Below are 21,043 nucleotides of genomic sequence, written 5' to 3' on the forward strand. Positions count from 1 at the left end.
GTCCCTGCCTTTGCCTTCTGTGACTTTGGTGGTGTGGCTCAAGCACTTGCTGTTGAGACTGAGACACAAAAAATCATTGAGTACCTCAGCCTTCTCCATATCCTGGTTAACCAGTTCTCCCATTTCCTTCCAGAGAGGGTCCATATTTTCCATAGTCTTCCTAGGGAAGACCATACAAATGTCTGTTACTTTTAACTCATTTACAGTGGTATATGCACTCAGAGTCCAAATTTTCTAATTAGTACAAAAGAAACTTCATTAGCAAAGGTACAGTTAGAAGCTGTAATATGCAAAAAACCCCTTATAAAAGCTAAACCTTTTTCTCACTTGCCAGGTTCAGAGACAATGACCAGGGCCTGATACAGCCCAGTGATCACACTAGGTTGTTAGTGCCAAGGCAGGGCTGAGGTCAGGCTGGGAAGTCAGCCCAGACCTCAGGGTCCCTGTCTGGATAAATGAGAGAAGTGTCCCAGCCAGGCAAGGCTGCAACGTCACTGCAGTGCAGCTCAGATGGGGCCCGGGGTTAACCTCAGCTGAAAGCAGTTCCCACAGACAGGAAGTCAGCCACAGCCTCCCTGCTGAGTGCCTGGAAGCCTCCACTGAGGCCTCTGATAGATTGTTCTTTCAGAGACACCATTGCACCATTCCTAAGTTGGCCTTGAGCCCCAGCAGACAAATCCACCAGAGGAGTGGATGTGCTCTGGGCCATTCCCATTATTCTTAGCGACCCCAAGCCAATACTTTCAGCATGGGTCCCATGGGGTGTTGCGATGAGTTTTTGGCATTCTCTCAGCATCCCAGGAGTGGGATGTTAATTGGAGGGGTCTTCTTCCTCTTCTTTGCCAGGAAAAACATGTTCTTGAAAGTGATACTTTTCCTCCTCACTTTAGGGTCTACTTGGGACCATTTTTCTATGTTTTCTAACAGGCTTTATGATTTGCTCTTTCTTCACTGTTCTGTAAACCTGTGTTACATTTGACTTTATCATAAATTATGTTCTGTACATCATGCATGATGTACAGAATGCATGTTCTGGATCCTGTTTCTTTGGTCTTTCTGTTACCCCTAAAATCAGTTTTGCCCAGCTTCTAAGTTGGCATTGTTAGCAGTAATGTCCACTGAGGAGCTGTTGATATCCTTGGTAAGTCCAGTATGATATTCAGTGTCCACAACCTCAAGGCCTCTACTATCACCCTAGGTTTGTACTCTTAGACGTTTCATGATTATTATAGGGTCATGGATCACTCATTCTCCACAGCATAACTAATTGTTTTTTTTATCTATGCAGAAATTGGTAACAATGTTATAACACAGAATCATGCAAAGCCAAACAAAATAAAACCGAATTAAGCAATAGCCACTTGGTCATTAGATAATTGCTCTTTCAGTTTAACAGATTAAAGAAAAGCTCCGAGGAATTTGAGTCCAAAAAAAGGCAACCCTCACAGCCCAGCCTGAGGCTTTGCAAAGTTAGTAAAAAGTCTGTGGCTCTTATTAACAGTGGCAATACTGTGTTTACAGTGCTCTAGCTATTTTTTAACTAAAAAGATACATAAAAAAATTAACAGTCTTGCTCATAGTTTCCAAGATTAAATAGAATCATCTGTCATTTACTTTCTGGGAAGTAGGTGTCATGATATTAGTTTTCATATTGCTGATTTTCTAGGACATTTCTTAGTACGATGACATCACCTAAACTCAGAACCTATAAATGTGGATGTAACAACTTAAACAGTGAATAGCACATGTTGACTATATTTCTTTTTTTGAAGTGTTTGTTCTTGTAAGCCTGTTGAAAACAGGACCAGTATGGAAGAAGATAAAACATTTATTAATTTTGTTAAATAAAGATTAATTATGCAATAATATGTCTATCATGTATTGGAAATAGGGAAATGCCACTTTTCTTGAATTATTTCTGTGCTATATCTAGGACTTTTATGAATCATTAATATTGTTTATCACTGATACTATCCATGAAAGGTATTTTTCTAATCTTTTTTATTTTTCTATATTTTCTTTTAATAAATATCATGTTGAACCATAAAGGATCCATGAACCCATAAAGCCTTCTTCTGCATTTGTAATTCTGTTTGGGATCTGTTGTTTCACTGTGCTGAAACTATGGTGGCAAATCTTTTAAAGCCAGTGATTGGATTCAAACCTACCTAAAAACATGAGGGTACTCATTTCTGTAGGCAACACTGTAAAATTCATTCCATGTGGTATTTGAGATGAGTATATTTCTCTTTGTAGTTCACATGCATATGAAAACAAGTAAAAGGTAGTAGTTCTTCATAGAACATGTTGAATAGTAGAACTTGGTATCGTGTGTGGATTCAAAAGTTTTTTTCTTCAGAAGGGGATGGACAAAAGACAGTTATTAAATATACAGCTCAGTTACAGCTCAGAAGTCTGTGATTCAGTGAGACTAGGAAAGTATTCAGAGGAAGTATTACTATGGATTTTTATAGTCTTGTGCTTTCTTCTCTCTGTCTGCTTTTGGCTATTATCTGAGACAAGGTAGAATTAGATGTACCTTTGAACTAACATAGTATAGCCTTCCTGATTTTCTATATTACTTGCCACAAAGGCAGATATGTCTCATTTGTAATCATATCTAGTTATTTGCCTGAAACCAGGCAACACAGGAGCAAGGGAACTCTTACAAACATCATAAACACTTTCAGGTTCCTTATCAAGTGATATTTACCACTTGGCATTTGAAAACAAGATGAATACATTTTAAACTGGGATAAAATAACATTTACTTTCCTATGATCTTCTAAGTAAGAATCACTTCTGATACCACTGGAAACCAGAAATATAACAGTTGGAATTCTGCACTAAATTTAAAAAAAATCCCACAGGTATATAGTTCTTGTACCTTCCTCCTTCCCACTGATTTATATAGTTATTGTACCTTGTTGCTTGTTATGCACTTTGAAACTGAAATTTCATTTTACTTTTGCTTATACAAAATTTTGTGTATTGCTAAGTTTTGCACATGTGACATCTCATGTGCTTATTTCATATTCTTATTGTATTCAAGCACATTTCAAATTCTAGTGCAAGACTTTCTAGTAAGTTTAAAAAAACTAACACTGATCAGTGTAGTGTCTTATTTCCAAGTCCACGTAAAATCAATTCATTAGAACTTCTCCTCTGCGTATGAAGAACTGGTTCTCCGATAATTTCCAGCTCTTCTAAACTAGTTTTGTTTTTCAAATATCTGCTTGGAATCTTACATAAAACCATCCTCTGAACAGTCATAATTTTTAATATAGCCAAAAGTAGAAAATTATTCATATTTTTTTCTGTTCATAATGGTTCCCAAGTGTACCTGCTGGGGTTTTGTTTCCTAGAACAGGGTTGTTTCTGAGCTGCAGTGTTGCACATTGTATATGATCTATGAACTTCTACCATCTGTGTGTAATTTTAGTCAATCACTTTTTGCTGATATATCTACTTGGAGCTTAAAAAATACACCATTGTAATACACCAGTACAAATAACAAAGAAATGTGACATGTTTAGACATATTTTAAAGGTGCTTTCTTTCCGATAACATCAATGATTTGACATTTTGGTTTACATATTTATGGATAAAAAACAACTCTATGTGCAGGGGGAGTGGAGGATGAATCTGAAATAAATAAAATAGAAAATCAATAATGTTCTTTCCCAGGAAACTTGGTCCTTCTATCAGAGCTTCTAAAGAGAATCTTTCAAGCAAGAACTTGACTGGAAGTGAAAACCTAATAGTCCTTTCTCATATCATCCTGGCTTTGTGGGCCATCTGAAATTGCCTTCAGATGGAAGAGTCCATTCAGAAGATTCATGAGAATCTGCAGACAGTGCAAAGTGTCTTCAAGAAATAAAATCTATCCCAAGAATTTCACAGGCAGCTGTACCCTCATCCTGCCAAAATAATTTTTTTTTTGGCTGGGAAAAAACATGGTATGAAAGCAGTTGAGATGAGACCGGGATTGGGCATAAGAGAGAACTGAGAGCAGCAGAGAGAGTTCACAAATAGAAAAAATAAAATAAAAACAAACAAAAAACCAAAACCCCTACCCACCTACAAACAAATAAGAATTAAAAAAAAAAAAAAAAAAAAAGTTAAGACAACTGAGAAGCTGTCACATTAAGGTACATGAGATAAGGTCATTGAAAAACTAGGATGAAGGGGGGTAACATGGACCTAAGACATTAGAATAGTGAGCAGAGTGAAGAATTAGTGCTAGAATGGCATGGGTGCATAAAAGAGGAAAGAAAAAGACTTTGACTGCAAAACAGGAAGATATTGATGCAATTTGGACAAAAAGGTTAAGGAATGAGAAAAATAAGTCAGGCCATTGGGAATAAGAGTAGAGGGCAGAATTAACAAACAAGGAGAAGCTGATGGATAGAATGAGGCAAGGTATTGTGGTTGTGGCCCTGTAGAGCTGCACTGCTGAAAATGATCATTTAATCCAAATTGATTACTAAAATTCAGTGAAAAAAATCATGTATGATCCAGATGTTACATTAAAGATCAGAAGATACAGGACAAATCAAGTTTAAGAACTTCAGAAGTGCTATTTTAGGAAAACTGTTGAATATTATAGAAACCAGATTTTTTTTTTTTTTTTTTTTTTTTAAGTGAGGAAATGACAATGTGAGAAAATTAAGGAAAATATGAATATCATAACATTCATAGAGATTTCATTACAATGTGGTGGCTCTTGAGATGCATAACTTCTCTGTTGTGCCTCATTGTGTATCACATTAAGGGAGTGATGGCTGGAATTCATTTTATAAATGGATAGGTAGCAATGGTCAATAAATTCCTTGCACTCATTGATTGTGTATATGCATCTGTGACATCATTCATGTATAATTTTACTAGCAAATGATGGCAAATTCCAGGGGTTGTTCATTTTTTTTTTCTTTTCTTCTTTTTCCTTTCTTTTCAAAAGAAAACAAGTTTCCAAAGCTAAGTGTTTATGTTCCACTTTTAGTTGAACATTCAAGATAATAGGGTAGAAGAAAAACAACCATATAACAGCCAAAAGCATCAACTAATCTTCAGGACTGGACCCCTGGCAGTGTCCACCCATCACAGTGTAATACTATTAGCTTGAAAATGTACCTTGCAAGTAACTTCCTTAATGGTACTGCACTGTATTACTGTAGGTACACTATATGACTTCTGTAGAGCACTCTGAATATCTTTTATTGCCTGATAATTTGAATTATATTAATTCTCTACTGAATGAAAATGTGTTTAACCAAATAACACTAAATGACTTGAAGATATCATGTAGTAAAAATGCTCAAGTATTCCATGTCCATGAATGATAAATGTATTTTCTGATAATTCACGTCACACATCTGGCAATTTGTTTATCTAAAAAATGGGATGCACGCAGAATTTCAAGAAATGGGCATCTAGCTGTGCTACATCAAAATTCTAGATCTGTCAAGTCATTTTACAGTGATGCTAGTCTGTCAATCATATTTCTGTTTATTTCTGCAATATGATTTAAGCCTAAATAGTTTTACATGTCTATGTTAGAACTTCTCTGTTTTAAGGTAAAACCACAATGTATTTCTGGAATTGTTTCTTCTACTTGATAGCTTCTCAGTGTGGATAGTTTCTCAGTGTGGATAGTTTTCTCAGTGTGCTTCTTCATTTAATTTCACGCAAGAATTCAAAACACAATTATATAGAATATTCACTGAGATTTGAGTCCTGATAATGGAAAAGAATAAAACCCTTTTCCTTTTTTTCTCTGGTCTTGAGACAAGATAACTGGTGCTCATCTTTCATTCTCAAACTGAGATCCTTCAAGATATCTTTGCCACCTACTCCCCATGGACATGAAAAACCTTAACCTTGGTAGCAGTACAAACTACATATTTTGGACTTCTTTTTTTTTTTTTTTTTTTTTTTTTTCATTTTATGCCCTTCTTATCCCCCTCTTATTACAGCTCTACTAAGGGCCATGTATTTGTTATTGTTAAAGACAGAAAACGGTGTTCTGAGTTGCCTTGCAACAGGTTAGTAATATTCCTAGTAATTAGGTCATGGGAATTGGGAGACAGAAGAGATGGATCTTTGCAGTCTAGAGGGAAATCTGCTACAGCCTGATTGATTCCGAAGTTTTGGCACTGAAAACTTGTCATGTGGTGATTAGTTTCCAAACCTCTCTTATGCCAAATAGTGTTGTTTGTTCATAAAACATGCTACAATCATATCTTCCCAAGGCTCAGGAGAACAAACTATGTGATAATAGAAAGGTGCTGAGAGTATCAGTACTTCCAGTCAATATGAGTTAACAGGAAACAAAATTTAGAGATGCTATGCCTAATAAAGAGACACAGATTAACTTTCACTTGTCCTGGGCAGGAAGTGGAGCCAAAGGCCTCTAGCCAATATGTATATGTATATGTATAGGTATAAGTATATTTATATTTATATGTATACACACACACTCTCTATATGTTTTGACATAATTTATAGTGCATTACATACACTATAAATACTTCATAAATAATTATGTTGAGAGATCTGTTTGAAATATAGAATAGATCTGTAAGATCCTAGAGTCATAGAATCCTAGAATGGTTTGGGTTGGAAGGGACCTTAAGCTCATCTAGTTCCAACCCCCTGCTGCGGGCAGGGACACCCTCCACTAGACCACATTTCCCAAAGCCCCATCCAACCTGGCCTTGAACGCTTCCAGGGATGGGGCATCCACAACCTCTCTGGGCAACCTGTTCCAGTGCCTCACCACCCTCACAGCAAAGAATTTCTTCATAATATCATCTCATCTAAATCTACCCTCCTTCAGCTTAAGGCCATTACCCCTTGTCCTATCACTACATGGTCTTGTAAACAGTCCCTCTCCAGATTTCTGGTAGGCCCCTTTAGGTACTGGAAGGCTACAATAAGGTCTCCCCAGAGTCTTGTCCTCTTCAGGCTGAACAACCCCAACTCTCTCAGCCTATCTTCATAGAAGAGGTGCTCCAGCCTTCTTATCATGTACATATTTATTTTATAAATTTATATGTGAATGTAATCTTAGTGATATTACAGGCCAAGTTCCAATATTGCAAACTTCAGCAAGATGGAAATAACTCAAAAATGGAAATATCTCAAAGGATTGCTTGGGCAAAAATTGAGGACTGGACTAAGCCATTATTGAATACTTTATTTCAATTTGCTGCACGCAGATATATATATAAAAGTATTTTATATAGCAAAATAACAAAAAATATTATTTTCACTGGTGGTGTATATTCTAGCCTAGAACATTTTAAAGTAATTCAAAATATCTTGAGTCTTACAAATTTATCCATATAAACTTAGGGACAAAGTTTACATAGTTAACTCTGCTGAAAATTCATTTGTATAATTTGCTTTTTTCAAATTTACACATTAGAAAGTCTTCAAAAATTCCTCTTGTGCACATAGGCAGGTTTCATATTAATTAGCACTTGTGAGAGACCAGGATTCCTGAGAGTACAAGCATAGAATGATAGCAAAGACTGTGAAAACACAGTGATAGGATGATAACAGAAGCTCCAGGAATATAAACACAAAATACAAATGGTCACTGAAAGAATACGGCCTTGAGAGCTCTATTCCATAGCAAAGAACAGAAAGAAATCACCCTATATATGGCAAAACCTTCAAGGATGAAAGACAGTTACAACCCCATCATGGGCAAAGGAAGAACAGAAAGAAAAGAATTACACCAGCTGTCTGTCCCCTGGGCAGGGATGCTGAACCTGATCAAAGCTACTCTTTCTCCTCTTTCTCATTCAGTGGGGGGAGAGAGAGGTTTACTACACTTTGCATCTCTAACTCAGCAGTCAAATTTAAAATTACTTTAAATATAACTATGTTAAGTAAACTAAAATTTTAAATAGCCATATGTTCTCATGTGTGTTTTTTGCTTCAGCCTTCCAGTATAACAAGGTAGTTGACTACCAAGTCTGAGTAAACTTGAATGCAGTAAGCGTGAACATGAAATCATTACTTCAGTATAATAGAATATACACTATATCTTTATTAGGTAATTCTGATATTAGAATCTGATCTCAGGTTGCTCTGTTACTCTCACAGTAAAAGATTAAGGTCTGAAACAATATCTTCTTGCATTAAGAATATGAATGATGATGATAAAAGATGACAAAGGTAATTTATACATATGCCAAAATTTTTGGTTTTTTTTTAAAAAGTTATTAGGAGATGAAGAACTTGGTTTAAAGGGTTAGGAAACCAAATAGAGAACAATGTAGGAACAAACTGTGGGATTAGTACACATTCTATCACAGATCATTCAAAAGCAGGGGCAGTGGGGACACGTAGATTTTGAGTATCAATGTTCCCAGTAATAGAAGCTATACTTGCTGAGAATTTAATTCTGTGGTGCTACATGGATCATCATAATCATAATAAAATATGACAGTAATAATAATAGGATTGTGTTGGGTTTGTGTGGCAAGGTTTTGGTATCAGGGGGGGCTACAGGGGTGGCTTCTGTGAGAAGCTGCTAGAACCTTCCCCTGTGTCTGACAGAGCCAATGCCAGCCGGCTCCAAGATGGACCCACTGCTGGCCCAGGCCAAGCCAAAGCAAATCAGCGCCTCTGTGATAACATATTTAAGAAAGAGAAAAAAACAAGTTAGGGAGAGCTTTGGCAGCCAGAGAGGAGTGAAAAGATGCAAGGTACTCTGCAGACACCAAGGTCAGTGCAGAAGGAGGGGGAGGAGGCGCTCCAGGCGCCGGAGCAGAGATCCCCCTGCAGCCCGTGGTGAAGACCATGGTGAAGCAGGCTGTCCCCCTGCAGCCCATGGAGGGAGGATGAGGGGGTGTAGAGATTCCACCTGCAGCCCGTGGAGGACCCCACGCTGGAGCAGGTGGAGGCACCTGAAGGAGGCTGTGGCCCCGTGGGAAGCCCACACTGGAGCAAGCTCCTGGCAGGACCTGTGGATCCGTGGAGAGAGGAGCCCACGCCAGAGCAGGTTTGCTGACAGGAGTTGTGACCCCGTGGGGGACCCACGCTGGAGCAGTCTGGTCCTGAAGGTCTGCACCCCATGGGAGAGACCACGCTGGAGCAGTTTGTGAAGGTCTGCACCCCGTGGAGGAGACTCACGTTGGAGAAGTTCATGAAGGACTGTCTCCCTTGAGAGGGACCCCACGCTGGAGCAGGGGAACAATGAGAGGAGTCCTCCCCCTGAGGATGAAGAAGCGGCAGAAACACCATGTGATGAACTGACCATAACCCCCACTCCCCATCCCCCTGTGCCGCTGAGGGGGGCGGAGGTTGAAGCCGGGAGTGAAGTTGAGCCCGGGAAGATGGGAGGGGTGGGGGGAGGTGTTTTAAGAGTTGATTTTATTTCTCATTCCTCTACTCTGTTTTGCCTAGTAATAAATAAGATGAATTCCCTCTCTAAGTTCAGTCTGTTTTGCTTGGGACGATAATTAGTGAGTGATCTCTCCCTGTCCTTATCTCAACCCATAAGCTTTTCGTTGTACCTTTTCTCCCCTGTCTAGTGAAGGAGGGGAGTGAAAGAGCGGCTCTGGTGGGCACCTGGCCCCCAGGCAGGGTCAACCCACCACAAGGATGAAGGCTGAAAAGCTTTCATAAGTAATAAGCAAAGAAAGAACATGGAAGGCTCCTCATATGCATGAGCAGATTTCTTAAGAGACTTAAGGAAAGCAGTAATTCCAGTGATGAGACTATTGTAACAACTGTCTCTGGTCTGATAAAACAAAAAGGAAATATCTCAACAGTTTTAAATTATCATAACTCTGTTGAAGTCATTGAAAGAATATTAGTTTATATCAGCACAGGGTATGTCACTCTATAGTGTAAAGTTCAAGACAGTTACTAACATAACTGACACACAGATGAAACAGCAGTAGCAAAAAATGTTAGTAGTTTTGATCTGACATCTTGATACTATCTGATTGAATTGAAAGAGAAGAGATCAAGGAAGAAAAAATGCTTTTGTGAAATCTTATGGATGCTTTCAATCTTGGGTATTGCCAGATTGATTAATCATCCCATTCTAATGCATTAGGTTGTTACAGAGCTAAACAAGTCTGGGGAACAGTAAACCTCCTCACACACTTAGAACATTTCACAGTAGCACCATCATCACCTGGAATGATCAGTCTTGATGTTTAGGATGCCACAGCCTGGACTGTCTGAAAATGAATGTAAAACAAGGGATAACATGACCTAGCAAATATCCTATTTGGCAAGGAGGGCATACCAGGAAAGTTGCTTGAGACACCATGTAGCATATACAGTGAGACTGTAGTTATCTTTTTGTTGTTCTACAGATATGTACCAAATAGTAAAGACATAATACTGTAATGCTGATCATTAGGGCAAACTCTGTGGATAAAGAATTGTTTACAAATTTTCAACATTTCTTATACATTAACCATTAATATTAACAGTTTTAAACCTTCTATCTGTAATAACAGTTAACATTTAATATATAGCAAAATTGCTCTCAGATTTGCACAAGACTTTGGAGACAGTGGATAAAATAGATAATGGCTTTTAGAAAACACTGAGGGAATGAATCAAATTTGTCTATAATAGTTTAGGAGGCACTTGAATCCCATTAGGTAGCTAAATTTTTAGGAAATGGGGTTCAGCCAGGCAGGGAAATGAAAGGGTTTTCCTGTTCAGATTATTTTCTTGAATACTGAACTAAGTTTTTCTGTACATATAACATTAAAAATGATGAAGTTTCGTAGGATTAGGAAACTTTTTTTTTTTAATCTGGTCACAGTTTTCTTGTGAACAAAGAAAATGAGTTGCTGGATAAATAAGAACATTAGGATTGTGGTGTAATAAACACACTATTTAAGCACTTCTATATTTTAGCATTCTCAGTACATGCTAAATATTCATAAAGAAGTCATTCCTTTATTTCATCTTCATTACATTAAAATCTGAGTGGACATTGTTCATGTTCAAATGGATTTTTTTGTTGGTTGACTTCTGGGTGAAGACTGATGCTAGAAAGTTTGGGACATATATAAGAGAATTTACTGTTCAGCCAGGCTAAAATAAACTGTTGTATTAGACTACTAGTGATCAATTTTCATATTGTAAGCAGTCTAGTGCAAAATGAAGATTACAGAAAAAACCCCACAGATTTATATCCTTTTATAGCAAAGGTACCAATCAGAAACTCTGTGATTTAAAACTTTGCACATCTGTGTCACTGTCTGCAAAGTCTCCAGTTCTTTCAACTGTATGTCCAGCACTGAGCTAATCCACTGACACAGACCTCTTGAACAAGTTAAAAAACCTCCAGTTTCACATCTTCCAGTGAAATTTCATATAAATAGCTAGCTATATGTCTTACATTAACTTGTTTTTCTAATCAGTTTTTAAAGTCCTTTCTTTATTACATATCCCACAAAACATTAACCTTTAAATTAAAAACAACTAAACAAGCAAGATAATGTCAGTGTAATAAGCAGGGCAGGATTCCATCAGGAACAGAATTTCTCCCACAAGTTGTTTTTACCACACAGCAAGTTCATTATTATTCATTTTGTAACTTAGCACAGATTCTAATGATTTTGCATTAGTTTCTTATGTGCTTCCAAGAACTCTGGACAAGATTGTTATAAGGAAAAAAGTAGTCATATGAAAGCAAAAGCTAGAAGAGCAGAATAACTAGTAGATAAAACTTCTGTTGAATAGCTTTGACATGGTGATGTTTGTAATGCTATTATGTTTTGTAGAATCATCCTACAATTTACAATTCACATGGGGTATTTTCTCCTGGATTATCATTTCGAGAGTTATAGTCACTTCTAGAATGATTATAGAAGAACAAAAGATTATTTTTAATGATCTCACAAAATGGATCTATTTTGTGAGACATTCTATTTACCAGTATTTTGTGGGACATTCTATTTACCAGTCTTGACCTTCTTTTGTTTTGATACTCATGTCAAAATAATGGACTTGTTTTAATAGGTTTCCATCAGAAACTACTGGTACCATGAGTTTTCATAGAAGGTGAAAGGGATTTTTCCCTACTGGCTACTCTATTAGATGAACTTTATAACATTTCTTCCTCATATTCCAAGCTGATAGTTAGTAGACTTCAGTCTGTGGTCTTGTGTATTTCATTCATGTTATTATCTAAATCAAGATAATAGTCTTTGCTATAACAATTTATGTTGTTCCTGCTTTTTCTCCACATATTTTGTTTTGTGGCTATCTGTCAAGTACACAACAAATTCCATTAAGAGTTGTTCCCATTGCCTTATTTCTTCTATCTTCTATTCATTTTTTTTTCTGTTTAAGAATAGAAGAATAGTTAAAGCAAGACAATATTCACTATCATAGACTTCTAAAATGGTTTGGGTTGGAAGGGACCTTAAAGGTCATCTAGTCTCAACCCCTCTGCCATTGGCAGGGATACCCTCCACTAGACCACATTTCCCAAAGCCCCATCCAACCTGGCCTTGAACACTTCCAGGGAGAGGGCATCCACAACCTCTCTGCGCAACCTGTTCCAGTGCCTCACCACCCTCACTGTGAAGAATTTCATCATAATATCTCATCTAAATCTACTCTCCTTCAGCTTAAAGCCATTATCCCTTGTCCTATCACTACATGGTCTTGTAAACAGTCCCTCTCCAGCTTTCTTGTAGGCCCCTTCAGGTATGGGAAGGCTGCTATAAGGCCTCTCTTCTCCAGGCTGGACAACCCCAACTCTCTCAGCTTGTAATATCTAGCTATCTTGTCTACTTTCTAACCCGGTGATAGGCCAAGAACAATGTATTTGCACTGGCAGTCCCCTAGTGGTGAGTGAAAATTAAATCTCCAGGTTGTTGACAGGATTGGTGTGTTCATCCTCACATGCAGATAGCATGCTCAGCAAATTGCCGCATGATGGACCACAAAATGATTTCTAGATCAGAGCAGATTCTGTGCAGTGTACCCAACCTTCTTTAGTTCCAAGAAGACGTATACTTTTCTAGGCTTAGGAAAAACTAAGCCTTCTCTGAAGAATACTGAGTCTGACTTTTGCTTATGAATGTCAGAAATGGAAGCAAAGCACAGAATTTCTTCTGTGAAAAAAAGGTCTGCTTTGACAGTAAGAGCTTTGCTGCTTCCTAAGAATTTCTTTGCCCACGTTTACCTACATTTCATCTGGAACTCTGCTGTGGGGTTGCTTAAAATTAATCAATTCTAAAATATTTTGAAATATATTTATGATTCAAATAATAATAACTAAAAAAATCCCCAGAAAATTTTTGACCAGCTTTATTCTTGAATGCCCAGTAGAGTGGTTTATTTCTCCAACAAAAGGTTTTAGCCATGCAAAAATTGCTGTTAATGCGAGAGGAAAGACACAGCAGGTAATGCCCTAATATAATTGTTTCTTCAACAGTTAGTTGCAGCCCAACAACAGCCCGACATAAATACACTCCTGAATACCCCAGGAGTACTTGCTGCACTTACGGTACAGGCTTTAGATATGCTTCCTGGTTTCTTTTTTGGTTTAGAATGCCAAAAGCTATCTGTGACACATGTAACTCTTAAATCCAGGAATCATATGGTGCTTTGAAAAAAAAATTAAATGCTGATTCATTGTTAATTTATACTTGCTTGGGGTTAAAATTCAGGAATGGTAACAAATTTCTGTATCTATATCCATTTTTCTTAGTGCATGCCCCATGAAAAGAGACCTCAGGTGTGAGCACCTAATGAAAAATCATGCTGGGGCACTGATTCACCCTTCTTCCATGTTGATACCGGTCTAGACAAGAAATTCTCGTCTTTTCTAACCAGACCATTTCTTCCAAATTTTATCTTTAACTGCCCATGTGACGTGAAATCATCTTCAACATACTCCATAGCTGTCGATCAGTCCTCCTTTAATGAAGCTTTTTTATCATTCCACAACAGGTAAGTGAAATCATTAGTCACCTTTCCCTGATGTTTTCTCACAATATATCAATGTGTTCCTCTTATATTCCAGTATGCTTAGAGAATGAACGACAGAAGTCCTGTGATGATTTTATAGTAGTTATTGAACCCCATTAGCTACATGATAGAAAAAAATAGGTGTAACCTTTGTACAAATATATAATATGTAATCTGAATAAATATTTTCACTACCTGAATGTTTTTGTTAAACTTTTCAACTGATGTATAAAGAAGCATGTAAAGTATGCTATTTTGACTTTGTACAGTACAATATTTTCCTGCTGTTGTATTTCCCTGATGCTGTAGTATTATTTAATAGTGTGGGTTGTGGGTTTTTTCTACATCCATAGCTATGTTATCATGATTTCACGTACCATCCTCGATCCCAAGGGATATGACAGTTTAGAACAGTTAATGATCTGTTTCATAATTATCCGGAACTGAATACTGTGTATGTTGGCATATTGCAATAAATTTACATACCCAGAAACCAGGAGAGCCATATGTTTGGATTTTCTACTTAGAGGTGTATCCTGATGGAATTTCTTACATTTGCTCATTTATCTCAGAGTTCTGATTTTATAGGCATAGATAACAGTGCATTTAGCCTTTCCTCAGTGTATACTCATTTCAGTCTTCAGTATGGTCTCCACATCTTCATCACTTTCCCTCTCTTGAGGTTGCAACAAGGATGGGTCCCTGAGTATGGAAGAGATACAGCACAGCTTTAATACATGCACAGGTATATATAATACACGAGTTTTGCTGGAGCCTGGGCACTGAGCACATGCAATCAACTGTGAGTTCACAGGAATGAATTGCACATCAATCAAGTCAGAAGCAGACATTCAAGTTGCATTGCAAACAATGTTTAAAAACTCAGCACAGAAAACATTGGAGACTGTAGTCAGTGGTTTGGCAAGAGTTTGGATCTTCTCAAACAGGAGCAGCTAGGGAAGATGAATAGGAGTGTAAATTATCTGAGACAGCAGAGTTTGGTTGTCATAATGAAGTTTCCTTTGCCTGAGTTCTTCTAATATGGTCTTTTGGGGGACACACAAACAAAGCATAATGTCTGTTCCCAGCTCTCCTCTCTGTCTCCACAAAACGTCTGCCACAAATATTTGCATTTAGTTATTTTTTTAAAATCTCAGAAGTGATGGTAAATATACTAGCTGCAATCACTGCCTAGGAAAGACAAAATTGCCTAAGTTTGCTAATTAGACATCCAAGATATTCTGAGTGTTTCATGTCTGAAGTAAGACTTTCTTCCCACAGAACTAGCATAGCAGTATTATTCAGTTAAGTAGAAGAGAGATTTATTTGGACCCAGGTAGATAAAACAACTTTCAACTTTTAATGTCTTCATCACAAATGTACTGAAAGAGGCTTTAATGCAGTGCATGAATCACATACTGAGTTTAAGGAGGTATAATGACTTTTTGATGCAAGCTACAAAGAAAGAAATAAAAGAACAAAGAAATTGTTTAAAAGTTCAATGAATATCACCCCATATCTATACCTCTACCAGTACTTATAGTGTTACAGCAAACAAACAATGCAGATTATCAAATATGAGCCTCTGAATAGTTCATACCATGCAAAGTATTAAATTTCATGAGTATAAGCATAGACGGCTTGAGAGAAAACAAGTTCTACAAATTTGTAAAATGCTTTGTTTCTGGGAGATGTTTTTTGTCTATTACTTCCTCATTTTGTCATTTTAAAGGATTGTTGTGGTTTAACTCGGCAGGCAGCTAAAACAACCACATAGTCGTTCGTTCACACATACTCCTAGTGGAACAGGAAAGAGAATTGAAAAGGAAAAAAAAAAGGTAAAACTTGTGGGTTGAGACAAAGACAGTTTAATAGGATAAAAAAGGAAGAGAATTATAATAGTAGTAATAACAATAACAACAACAACCAACGAACCAAACAAATGTATATTTTTATATGTGTGTGTATATATATATAAAAAACAAGTGATGCACAAATGCAATTGCTCACCACATGCAAAAGGAAAATCAAATCAATGCCCAATCTGTTTCCAAGCAGCGATTCCCCCTCCCAGCTAGCTTCCCCAGTTCTACATGGAGCATGACACTCTACGGCAGGGAAAGTCCCTTTGGCCAGGCTGGGCCAGCTGTCCTGGCTGTGCTCTCCCAGCGCCTTGTGCACCTGGCAGGGCGTGGGAAGCTGAAAAGTCCTTAACTTAGTGGAACTACTGCAACTACCTAGCAACAACTATAAACATCAGTGTGTGACCAATATTATTCTCATACTAAGTCCAAAACACAGCACTGTACTGGCTACTAGAAAGAAAATTAACTCTATCTATCTCAGCTGAAACCAGGAAAATGATGAAATATTCTAATAGTAACTTTCTTTGTTATTCTAATTTGACATATAATGTTCACTAAGCTCATAATTGGTCTTCTTTTTGCTATCAAAATTATAGCACAGCAAACTAACTAAAATTCACTTCCATTTTTATTCATTTTTTGTCCGTACTGAAATGTCTATGCTGAATCTGATTAAAGTTAATAAAAACCAAAACAAATAAGTAGAAAAAATGTTCCTAGAGAACAGCTTCTATATAGTTTGAATTTAACCAGTTTCTTCATTCATTATTACAGTACTTCATGTTCACTATATGTTTTATTTTACATATGCTATCACTTTATTTCTTCCAGTCATTTTGTACTGGTAGGATTAAAGTCATAGGGTCAGCTCTGTAAAGTTGTGTGGAAGTTAAAGGATATATAAATGCCCAGAATTTAAGGATATCTGGTTTATAAGAGTATTTGATGAGCAGTTTATTCAATGGTAAACAGGAACAAGAGACAGGAAAAGTAATAAGTAAATACACAAACCCTAACAATCTGGAGATAACAGGAACTGTAAAAAGGTGAGAACTCCTAGGCCACCGATGGATGGGCCACTGACTGAGTCACCCAAGCGCCACCTTGAAGAAGCTCAGCCATAATTTTGTAACTGATAGGAAGGGGGAAACAAGATTACCATGGGACTCATGGGAATGAATATACTTTATATGGGATATATGAGGTGCCTGGTGGGACTATCAAAAACTTTGTAGGGGATGCTTTAACAGGATTGTGAAATGCGCAAAACTACTGTAGGGTGCTTAGGGGAAGGGCCAAAGGTGGGAAAATGGAGGGAGAAACTTGGATCAGGGAGAAAAAAGCATGGGAAAATGGAGAAGGTGGGGGGGCAGGGAATAAAACATCACATTTAATCAGGATGCTGATCAGTACATTTGTGTGGCCAAGCCCTGTGCCTTATCAAAACAGTGATATTAAACCTATAAGTTTTATAAAATTTATTAAACTCTATTCCTATTTTCTATGGGATTTAGCCCTTTATTCTGTATGTGGGTATACGAGCGATTCACTAGTGAACTTCAAGGTGGACTAGCTGGTATGTAGGAGACCAGACCTGAGCTTGGAGCTTGAGATTGTATAAGAGGGACACAGGGTCTGGGCATGGATTCTAGATAGGTGGATTTAGGTGGAAAACTTTGAATATAAAAGTTCTTAGATAGCTCTATTCACAGGATTGCTTTATGCGTCAAAGGAACTTGGGCTATTCTTTCAGATTGTTCGTGGAAATTTCAAGAGAAATATGATGATACACCTGCTATAATAAAAGGATGTAATTATGTATCATCATTCCAAATATAAGTAACTTCAGGATCCTACAAAAATATTTTTACAGGGTTTTTTTTTTATTATATTCAGAAATAGAACCAGGATCGGTAAGCACTCTGTGGTGGGTTAGCCTTGGCTAACAGCCAAACCCCCGCCGAGCTCACTCCTCCCCTGTGCCAGCAGAGTGAAGGGAGGGAAATGGGAAGAAAAGAAATAAGAAAGCTTACGAGTCTAGATAAAGACAGGGAGATCATTTACCAGCTACTGTTGCTTTCTAGAATTTCTTGAGCCCCACAGCAGACATCAAAAAGAACTCTGTGTATATTTGGGGAGGTTAACCTTTGCTAACAGCCAAAATCCCACCAGCCACTCACTCACTCTCTCCCCTTCTCAGTGGGATGGGTGGAGAAAATAGGAAGAACAGGAACAAGAAAACTCATGGGTTGAGATAAAGACAGGTGTTCCCTCTGCTGTTTCTCACTCCTGTTCCATCTGCTTTTGTCTGTCAGGCATTTTCTGCCCTTTCTTAAACATGTTTTCCCACAGGTGCTGCCATTTTGGCTGAGGGGCTCAGCTGTTGTGGGTCTGTTGAAACCAGCTGGAACCGGCCGTGTCTGGCAGAGGGCAGCCCTGGCCTCTCCTCACAGAGGCCCCTGCAGCCCCTCACGGCTAGCACCTTGCTGCATGTAGCCAATAAACCTTCTTATTTTAGATTAGGTAAATATGAATATTATTTCTGAAATTGAATCAGATGCCTCATGAATAGGAATAACTGAATGTGTAATATTTTTTCAGGAAAGCTGTAAACTTTTAACTGAGAAATATCTTAAATGTGTGTCTAACATACCTTACATAGTGCTGCATGAAGCATAGAGGCATTTCAACTACAAAATAATATTTAAAAGACTTACTATAGTTTCAAACTTAAAAGCTAATTCTTGAGCAAAATAGTCATATTTCAAGATAGAAATTTTTTGTAAAGTAGTATGCGATTTTAGCCATAGAGACAAAAGTGTTTTTACATGCTCATACTTTGAAGTTTTCAGTTAAAAAGAGATATAGCTACACTCTTATTTTTCAGAAGAGAGACCCTGATTGCTGTTATCCTCCCCCTATTTGCTTGGGACAAAATCAAAACAAGGAGATGCTCACCATAACCCACTCAAAGCTCCCTTTTCCCCAAAAAGGAATTCACATTACTGTATACCTCACGTCCAAAATAAAATACTCAGTTGTCATATGATAAATGAAAGTATTGTGATGCCACAGACAAAGTATTTTCAAAGTGCTTTGTGATTGCTTAAGTAGGCAGTAGCTCCTTTTGAGCTAACCAAAAAAGAAGGGACAAAGAAAGCATTTGTTTCCCAAAGGTAAGCACCTACATGTAGCTCCAAATAGGGCCCATGAGATTATAGATCCATGTCCTGGTTTTAGCTAGGATAGAGTTAATTTTCTTTCTAGTAGCCGGTATAGTGCTGTGTTTTGGATTTATGAGATTAATGAGAATAATGTTGATAACACACTGATGTTTTTAGTATAACAAATTTGTTATAGGCATTTATTATATTAGTTTAATCATCACTAGTCCACTGGTCGCAATGTTGTTTTGTTCGCAGAGTTGTTCTGAGAGTTGTGTCATGTAACAACTTACTTGCTGTATGTACTGGTTATCAATGTTTATGTGTGGTTTGTCACCTCTGGGCATTGGATGAAGGTTATCGCTCTGCTGTTCAATGTATTACTGCCTTATTGTATTATAAAATCATTGATAGTCAGACCAATTATGTATTTGTATTCAGCGACAGCTAAATCTGTATTCAGCAGCAGTGGAGGGACAGCGACGGCTTCATCTCCGTACTTCAGGAGCCATCTGTCAGAAGCTATTAATAATTGCACTTTTTACTTTTTCTCCTCGGAGAGCCAGTATGTGGGGGAGACACCCTCCTTCACCTTCCCCTTCTTATCCAGGCTAATTACAATAGAGCTTGAGAATGTTGAATATCCTTGGGATGTTCAGATCAGCGTGCTTCTATTGCTAGGTCTCCTGAATGTGGTTCAAGTCTTGTTTAGGGTTAAACAACTATTTAAGAATACCACTGGGAGATCAACCCCGCAACAGGCATGGCGGCTACTCCAACCCCTGGTGACAGGCACTGCAGTTACTCCAATACAGAGAAATAAACACAGAGAAAGAACTTGGATTTTTTTTAAATCAATTAATAAATTATTAATATTTTTACTGTGAAGAAGAAAAGCATATCTTCTGTATTTTATTTACATGTTTGCACCCACTCAAATTATGCCATTAAGAAAATAAGCATTCATATCTCTAATATTAAAGCAGTAGGCAACTGAAGGCTAGGACCTTCTCTTTCTGTTTACCTATAAAGTGTGGTTCCCACTTATGACATTTCATAAATAAATGATGATTTTTATGTTAAATATTGATATTTTCAGTTACTTCTTCAAAACCGTGAGTAGTACATGTGACAGGAGGCTTTCACTGTCCTTGAGGGACTGCACTGCTGGGATGCTTTACCCTTGACATTCACCTGTCTAATTATTTGCTGGAAATGTACACAAGCAGTCCAAATATTTTGTTTGTGCTTTTAATCAGTAGAATTTTTAAATATTTCAACCTAAAATTGCAAGTTTTAATTTCTTAGCTGACATGTTTGATACAGTATGTGATCCTGGATTGCAACAGTATGATATAGTATGCAAAGTAATAAGGTAAGAAATAGTTGATACAATATTTCTTTCCATCCCAAACAATGGTGTAATCTTGGGTGAAATCTAAGGTTATACTTGCAAACATTATGAAATGTCTTTGAAGTTCTTTATGACAGTGAATTTTAACACAAAATGTCAAGTATATATACTTTTAAATTGTGCAGAATATATGTAAAATCTGATGCCTAAATATAATCTTTCGAAGGTGAATAAACAAAAATAATCACATTTAGTTTAACATATTTGTATAATAACCTTCTCAGTCTAAGGTCTTCACAGATGTGTACATTTAACACTGGTGAAACTTATGTGTAAGAGCAAAACAGTTAAAAGAATAGGCAATAAGAAGATTCATGGAATGAATGAAATCCAGTGAAAAGTTACTTGAGATCTTTACAGGTAAGGCAAATTTTAAAATCTGTCATAGAAATGACATTTATTTCCTTTTTCTGATATCACTAGGAAAATAAATTATAATAGTATATAATAAATATAATGAAACACAAGAAAAGTTTGATTTCTATTAAAAGAAATGAAAAAATCCATGGCAAATTCTAAAAAATATTCTGGGGGTTTTTGTGGGGTATTTTTGTTTGTTTGTTATTAGTGACTGTCATTGGTTAGACTGGAGGGGCATCTGCCTTTAAAATACTACTGCATATCTGCAC

This window comes from Balearica regulorum, chromosome 4, assembly GCF_011004875.1.
Source record: "Balearica regulorum gibbericeps isolate bBalReg1 chromosome 4, bBalReg1.pri, whole genome shotgun sequence".
In the NCBI taxonomy this organism is placed as follows: domain Eukaryota; kingdom Metazoa; phylum Chordata; class Aves; order Gruiformes; family Gruidae; genus Balearica; species Balearica regulorum.